This window comes from Leucopleurus acutus (assembly GCF_964270905.1).
Source record: "Leucopleurus acutus genome assembly, chromosome: 3".
NCBI classification, from domain to species: domain Eukaryota; kingdom Metazoa; phylum Chordata; class Mammalia; order Artiodactyla; family Delphinidae; genus Leucopleurus; species Leucopleurus acutus.
This window is the reverse complement of record NC_139145.1, coordinates 101122155-101131117: the sequence shown is the minus strand read 5'-3', so window position 1 is coordinate 101131117 and position 8963 is coordinate 101122155.

The following is an 8963-nucleotide window of genomic DNA, read 5'->3' as shown; positions in this document are numbered from 1 at the left end:
ACAAAACACTTAATTGGGAAAATTTGTATGTGTGGGGTTGGAGCAGGGGACAGAACAATAGAAAACCCAAGCTCTGGCTCCGCATTCTAAGAACAATGTGAATCGATGAGTTATTATAAAGACAATATTCAATAGCAGGAGATTAGGAGTAGTTTAAGGCTAACATGTACATACACGGATTCCCCCACCACCAATCTTAAAATGAAATTCCAGGAAGAATCAACAGAAGTACTTTAGAAAGCAGACATGAGATAAACCCCTTAGTCTTTTGCATTCAGATCAACTAGTTTAAAAGAAAAATATGGGATTCTTGCCTATACAGAAACCAGCAAACTGTTCTTTACTTTCTTCATATCACAATCTCAGAAGCTGTGTTTTGTTAGCCAAGTTCCACAGAATATTCATATAATTAGGGAACATCATTCAAACCTAAAAGATGGGGAAAGTGCTGCTTTCTCCCTCAAGCTACAAACTAACAGGGATATTTGGCAGCATCTTGGCTACCTTTGACTTTTCTTCAGCCAAAGGAAATATCAAAGACCCGGTTGCCTGGAGAAGAATAAAGTTATGTTATTTATATTTTGAAGGCTGCATTCAGTTTCCATGACCGGTCGTGGCTTGTTAAGGAAATCTGTGTCTTATGCCACTCAGAGATGGCTCGAATTGCGTGTCAGGAGACGTCTGGGCAGCCTTGTAAACTCAGAATGACTTCTCAAATCCTGCTAGGATTTCCCAGCGATGTGCTTTCCTGTGTGCTGAACCCCTGGGAGTCATGTCAGCCCAAGGTGAGCCTTTCAGGCACTGCTCTTGGTCCCCATCTGGAGAGGAAGGTGCAGAATTAGTTAGATGCTGCGCTGGTTTTGGAGGTGGGGATGGGGGGAACGGAAAGGCCGCTTGTTCTAATTAAAGACAATAAGCAACCCTGTGAGGAGCTGTCCTTTAGCCTTAGCCTGAGGCAGAAAGGGTCTGTCTCACCTCAGTAGTTAAGTCTGTTTGAGCTGGCTTGTGGGGCGAAGAGCAGAAACCTGCAGGTAGCGTTGGGCTCAGGTGAGACTGGGCCAGTGGTTAAGTCGCAGCGAGTGCATCTTTACCTCCCAATTCCCTAGTCGCTCTGTGCTCTGCGCTTGACTTTGATTCTAACTTTGCTTGCTAGATGGCGCTCGGCGTCTCAGGACCTTCCATTTCAGAATTAAAGCGGCTTTTTAGTTAGCACCGTTGTTCTCAACTAGTTGTGGGCATTTGATTAACACAGTGCTGGTAATGTTATTACTGCCCGTGTTTTTGTCACCCTTGTTCACTTTTTGATTAAGGTAGCGCCCAGGTGTGAGCTGCCCACCTTAATCCGTATAATAATAAAATTGAGTGAAACTCTGCACCTGAATTTAGGGTACATTTATGGCTCAATTATCCGTTCTGATGCATATCAAAAAGCACTTCTGTAACTTTTCCTCCAGTAATCTGATTGAGGTTTTCAGAAAGAAGATAAATCAGCAGGTCCAGATGGTTATTTGCCGTCCTTGAGGCTTACCACCAAGAGCTCACCTCCCGCTCCCACTACTATTACCTATTTCCATTTCAAGATGAGTTAAGCTCATCTTAGGGAACTTATTACTTTCATTTATCATTATGGCACGCCACTCATTGATTTTAAAGTATTATAATTTGTTTAAAGCCCAAATAACTACAATTCATGTCCACAAAGAAATGTGTTTTAATATTAGTAATAAAGGCTACCATACAGCTTGTGAAGGGCTATTTGTGGATTCTAATGTATATTTATTTTAATCACTAGGTGATTCTTCTCAGATATTCAAAACACTTTTAAAAAATACTTCTTTGTGTTGAAGCACAAAGAGACAAAATCAATAGTTCTAAGTTTCTGATGGAAAAAAATTAAGATGAGCCAAAAGGACCTGTATGTTGTTTTGTTGAATGAAGATGTCACTTTCACAGCACCCATCGCTCTCAAACCATTGTGCGCCCCTTAAAGAAAAGGTTGCAGGTGAGGAAGAAAATGGAAAAAAAACCCAAAAAACCTTCTATGTAGATATTTTACAAACATTTTAACAAAAGAGAGTTTAACTTGCTACTTGCTTTTAGGATTTAGAGAACTAATTTGTAGAGCAATGTTCCACCTTTAGGAAAATCAATAACACTCAGAGCTGGGTGGTTTGGAAACCTTTTGTCAAACCTTGGCTGCTTTGGTGGAGAACCCCGCGGTCTCTCTTTAGGTGTTAGGCTGAAACTAGCAGGCGCTGAAAACCTAAAACGGAAAATTTACAACTTGATCGGCCCCAGCCACAAACCAAAAAACCTGCTACTGGTGCAAACATATGTTCCAGATTAAGTTAGGCAAATGGCTCTCGTTTTCTCAGGGTTGAAAGTTGATCATGAAAATTCAAATTTGAGCAAGCTCTGCTTCCAATGGGTCACCAGATCCTCAAACGCTTATAAATCTCTCCCAACCATTTACTCAAGAGATTTCATATATTTTATCACCTTCTTGAGAGCTTAGTTTATAATCTCCTGCAAATTTAATCCAATCAGGTATTATTTTCCGGGAACACATCTAGTTTTAAAAGTTGGGTAAGTTGAAAACTAGGTGTATTCTCTTCTCTAATGTTAAACTGCTAGATAGCTAATGTGTGACTCAGTTGCTCTAATGCTTTTTCTATTTCTTCACATACAGACTAACTTTAAAAAGCAGAAATTAAACTGCTGGATTTATTTTAAAGTTTCTTTAAAGTTTTATTCACCAGAGGCGTAGGTGATATTTTTCACAGCATGAGACAAAATAAGAGAGTGTTACCCAAGCCTTTAATTATGTCAGGAAAGACTGAAATCATGATGTTTCTTTTAATGGGGATAAATGTATTTTGCAACCTCCCTGTGGTCATACAGCCATCTCCCAGCTCAGTCATTTGTAGACCAGTCTGGCTATTAAGATGTCTTGTAAGGTAGGTTAGAATTAGCTCCCGATTCTCCAAGATGGCTAGCTCCCTGGGCAAGTTGCAGAGGATGGAGCCTGGCATCAGATACCTTGGGTCCCTTCCTATCTCGGGATAGGAAGACATTCCCTATTACCTACCCGAACTTGCATGATCATCCTGCAGATTTTAACCAATATTGTCATGTTGAAGTTTGATAGTTATTGTTTACATTTCTCCCTTCCCCAAGGGGTCTTGGAAAGTGTTTAAGAGATTATTGATTTCCAAGAAACCAAATAAAGAAGCCTGTTCTTTTATAACATATGAAATACACACTTCAACCAAATAGGCAGTGTATATTTGACATTGACAAATGGGCAAGAGACAGGAAACTTATTTTAAAAGACTTTGAAGGAGGAAAAAAGTGGATAGGACAGAAACAACCCTCTAGAAGAGTGGGGCTGGAATTAAAGAAAAAGCTGGGATAAGGTGTGTGTTGCGGGGGGAATGGCCATGTGTGCTGTAAAATGGTTTAAAGTTTCATCGAACACATGCAGGTGGTGAGCAAACATCACTGGAGAACCTCCTTTTCAGGGGGACCTAATCAGTATCACTCAGTGTTTTGATTGATTTGTCTTTTGAAAACAAGAAAATCAAGTTTTCTTGCACTTCTTTTCGCCACATTTTTTTCTGGCAAAGTGGTCCTGAAATATCCACCCAGGTCTGGGAGTTTCTGATTAACTTAGAATAACCCACAAACATCATTCTGAAACTCTGTCAAGAATACACTTAAAAAAAAAAAAGAAATTCCTGATTAATTAAATAGAGATCTTAGCCACCCTGTCCGCAGGTCATAAGGGAAATCTCCAGTGAAGGAAAGAGATTCCCAAAAACCCAGATTGAAGGAACAAATGCTAGACACCCAGGAGTTCAATAACTGCTCTCTATTCCACCCAAATCTCCACAAGTTCCCCACACCAACAGAGGAAAGTTCCACGTCCTTCTCCACACCTGATTCTCTTTCTTGTTCCTGAACCTCTGGAAGGTAAGAATGGATATTCATTTATCCAAAGATGGAAACCCAGTTCATAGAATAAATTCCGTAAAAATACACCAACCAAAGACATTCAAACATTATGGAGATATTTCAGTTGTAGTTTCACAACTGGGAGGTGGATCCCCAGTCTAGAATATGCGAGTCTCCAAGTTCCTATTATTCAACAGGTCCCCTTTGTTACCCTGCACACTTCAGCTGCCACAATGCATTTCCCTAGTTTTCATAGGAGGGTCGTGCGGCTAGTTAAAATAGCTCCCGGTGTGGCCGAGTTTCTCTTGTAGCACGGACTTGTCTTAGAATTTGGGCAAAACGACTCTTGAGACCAGAAGAGTGACCAAACTATGAGAAAAAATTACCTTTGGGGATAACTCAGCAATGACTTTGCACACTAAAAAAGGGGCAAAAATTTTGTGTAAGCAGCGCTGTGTGAGAAAACAGACTGAATTGTTAACCTATGAAATATTTAATAAAATATTTGTATGTCTTATGGGATAGAAAAATAGAGTGTTTTGAAGCTGAATTGCCACTAAGCTGAGAAATTCACAGAAATTTGTCATTGTAATACTATGCTAAATAAAGAATCATTTTATCCTGAAAGGCATTGTAATCCATGTTACTATACAAAAGCAATTTTGTGATCGGTTTGTCGAGGCTATTTTAGAGGAAAGAAACTTCTTACTGTAAGATACCAGAATTCTCTCCCTTTTTCACTTTCCTGGCCCTTTCTGGTAAAGTTTGGATTTGAAACGATTTTTGTACAATCGATATTTTAATAGAAATTTGTTTTTGGCCATCTTGCCTGCTCTAAACGTAATACTTTGGTCCTCAAAGTCGGTTCAAGAGAGTAGCTGATTAGAACAGGGTTCCAGAGGGAGGGAAGAGATTTCACTTAAAGTCCAACAAGTGAGGCAAGTTTCAATAAAGGAAGGTGCAATTTGAAATCTTTAAAAACTAGTCTTGTCTTAAGAGTGGTGACTTAAAGGTTGCTAGGGAGATCATGCAATGAAAAAGACACCACACGAAAGTGATCTTCCTTTATTGTATTTTGCTTAACCCGACAGTAAAAAGGAGAGCCAAAGAGGGAGACATGCCGAAATCTGGAGCTTGGAGTCGAGGTCTGAAAGTAGGAAAAGAGGTGGTGGTGGGTACTGAGCCAGACGCGCCCCCTTTTAGTGCTGTCTGATAAGTTTCTGTCAAGCTCTTTAGCGCGCCGCCGGCCGGGCGCCCGCTGCACAGCCACCTGCTACCGGGCGGTAATTAACCAGTACCTGGGCGCACCCGGGTGAGACGGATCCAGCCACGGACAGAGCCGTGGGACCGAGGGCCCAGTGGGTCTGAACGCACAGCTCTCGGTCCACAGGTCTCTCGTGACTGAGATCACCAGCCCAGGGAGAATGGACTCACAGTACAGAGCTCTAAAACCGGTGCCGGTACAGCTCGGGCCAGCTAACGGGTGGTTGTGAGAAGTTGGCCAAAGAAAAGTTGTGGATAAGACTTCTGCCACAAAAATGACTGAGAGTGGCGCTGCTTTCATTATAAAGTAGATGCAAATTCGGGGAGCAGGCAAACGGTGTGTCAAATCTGTGGCACTCTAGTTAACACTCGGCGCGGAGCAAACAAGACTCTCTACCCACAAACTGTATACTTTTTAAACCCATTGTCGCTTTGGGCTCAGATCCTAAGATTTCGAGCGCCAGTTTCCTATGGTGAGGGGGTGGTCGGAGAGAGGAATCAGGCGAGCGCCGGAACCTCGGGGTTCTGGCGGAGGGGAGAGGGAAGGGGGCGCGCTGGGTGCTGTCCATGGTGCTGGGAAGAACGCGGCTTCATTTCGCTTCATTTCGCTGCACCCAAACCGAGCTCAGGTGTAAAAGGGGGAAGAGAAACCGAGAACTCCTGCGGCTGGGGTTTGTTTTTCTTCCCATGAATGTGGAAAATAAGCATATGGATGTACAATTTAAACAGCACTCTACGAGGGTTCTCCCCTATTTCTCAGCCTGCACTGCTGAGTCAGACAGCAGCGGTAACTGGTCATTATAGGACGGTTTCCTCCTTAAAGTGTTCCAATATTTCAAAGTAATGTAATTATCAATCCTTGACGTACCAAGTAAAGAGGAAGGCGGAAAGAAAAAAGGTGATTTGAGACTTTAAACATATCCAAAGGCACTTAGCTATTTCCAGGTTTGATACCGTATAAAAAGCACAGCATGACTTAGCCTGTTAGATGATGAGTTTATCGAGAAAGTATTAAAAATATATAGATCCAATTTCATTTAAATAATTCTCTAAACTTCACGCTGGCCAAATACTTCAGTTATATTTTTTTGTTAGCAAGAATAAAAGGAGCAATTTATCTATTGTTGTGTGTGTGTGTGTGTGTGTGAATTTGAAATGGTTGATTTCATTTTAAGTTCCAAAATGGTACTATAACAACTGCATTCTCTTAAAACAGATTTGATTTCTTAAAAGACATGTGCCCAGAAAGAAAGCAAGATGCAAATAGAAAGTATTTCAAAATTAGGGTAAAGAATTAAATAGAAACATAGCTTACCTAGGAAGTAAATCACACTTTTGTTAAAAGAGGTGGGGAGGAAAGGGAGAGAGAAAACATATATAGGTTTTTACATATGTGTAAAAGACATGTTTTGTTTTGTTTTACACAAAGTTTATGTGTGTGTATATATATGTGAAATTATGTGACAAAATTTCAGGTAGAATATTACTATGTTTTGTCAAACCAGAAATGTGAAAAACAGGAAAACAATTTATCTTAATTCTGTTAACCATGAAAAATCTTAGCCTTAGCAACTTGAATCCATGTGACAATGAAGAGGGAAAGGGACAAGAATTCAAACAGCTGACACAATGATCAGCAGCAACTGACAGCAACTCATTTGATATCTGATATCAAGCACTAGATCAATATTTGTGAGATCAATGCATTTTTAATGGTTTTCCTTTGAAACTGTATGAAAGCCAAATTGTGACACTCTGCGCTAGGGTTATTTTTAGAGCTGGCCATTCCAGGGGATGATATTAAGTAATTCATTGAGGCAAAGCAAAAAACCAAAACCAAAACCAAACAAAAGAAAACCACCCACACAAAACCCCCCACAGAACCCCCAAACCAAAACCACCACAACAAACCATCAATATTTCGTCAGTTGATAAATCCTGGTTATCTAGGTACCCAGAGAAGGTGGGAACATTTACTGGAAAAAAGCCATTTTATGTAATTATAGTTAAAATAAGACAAAGAAGAAAACAAGCCTTTGGAAAATTATTTGGAGGTACATGAAGATGAACTGGATCATAGATACCTTTTTCAGGCACAATGGGATTAGGTAGTACTTGAGCAAAAAGAAATGAAAATGATAAAAAGAGAAAGCCCGTTCAGCTTTAGGGTCAATCACCTCATGTGTGGAACTCTATAGGAAATAACAGATTTTTCTGTGTCCCAGGCAGAAGAGAAAACCGAGAACTCTATCTGAAACTCATAGCAAGGTCCCCACAAAGGTCAAATAGAGAAAAAAAAAAAAAAGTAATTAGGGATATGTACTGTCTATTATTTTCCTTTTAAGAGTTTATACATTAAAAATAAAATGCAAATTGATCTCAGAGGCACATAGGTCCCCAACTTAAAAATCTTTAAATTGTAACCTAGAAGGGTTCTACTCTTTATTTTTCACTCTTTAATGCTTAGTCAGACAGCAACATTAACTCATTTGCTTACTCATTATGTTTGACAAAAAAGCTAAACTTGTATTTATTTGTTTTTACAGATTCAGTTTTGAGGAATTTTCACCCAGAGGAATCCAAGACAGCAAGCAGCAATTATTGGGGAGGTAGATGATGGGGTGGTGCAGAGGGAGTATAACTAGGTGAACATTTTGGAAGGACAGCAACAAGGTGAGATGTGATGATTGTGGATAGCGATAAGCAGATGTTTAAGTTTTTGCACTAAAAGAGAAAGAAAGTGTCTTCCACTTGTAATTCAACTTTAGTTAAGAACTTGGGAGAGACTGGTTTCTCTTTTGCTTGAAATAATAGGAACATTTTAGAAAATTTCTGATGCCTGACCTAAAGGTCTCTCATCCCTCTCCAAGACAGAGAATAAAATACTTCAGAACCATGCAATTCTTAAATTTTTTAGCTCAATGTTTCCTTTTTTCTAATGCTTTTCTTATGACCGTAAATTACCTGACAAAGAAACTGTCAATATATTATTACTAACAGATCGCTTTAAATAAAACACATTGTACTATATGCTTTTAAATGAAATACAGACCTAAGCAGTAGAATTAAATCATGCACTTAGTATACTCCTTAAGAGGCTAGGTAAAAGCACATTTTCCAGGATTTTTAGTAACTCCGTAACGAACAGTCACTCCCTGCATGTGTCTCTATGTTCTAGTTTATTTCAAGTCTGGCAGATTGCCTATAAACTAAAAACACCAACAGTTTGAATCAATTTTTCTTTAATGAAATAAAGCCAACCTTAAACACTGATACACATCACATGCAGATAATTTACAGATGCAAATGAACTTGAGGCATTGAAAAATATTTATTACAAAGCCTTGCAGAATTTGAACATGAAAAATTTATTTAAAAGAAAATAAGTTTACAAACAATCCTGGTGACCAACATATATGGAGTACCTACTATGTTACCCGCACTGAAAAGACATACACATACTGTATATGTTGTCTATCCTGGTGGAATGGCCATATGTACCCCATGGATGGATATGTGTATGCATGTGTGTGCACATACACACAGATATCTATGCATATATACATATATACATATTTTCCTATTAGGTCCTTAAAAAAAAACCCTGAGTATTTCATAGAAGGAAATGAACTTCATATTCAATTGTAGTTAATTTGGGCTTCATTTTGGCTAATCATAATTTGGCCAATAATTTTTTTCCTGATAGCATGAAGGACAGTACTTAGAATTTAAAAGTTTAGTGTTCC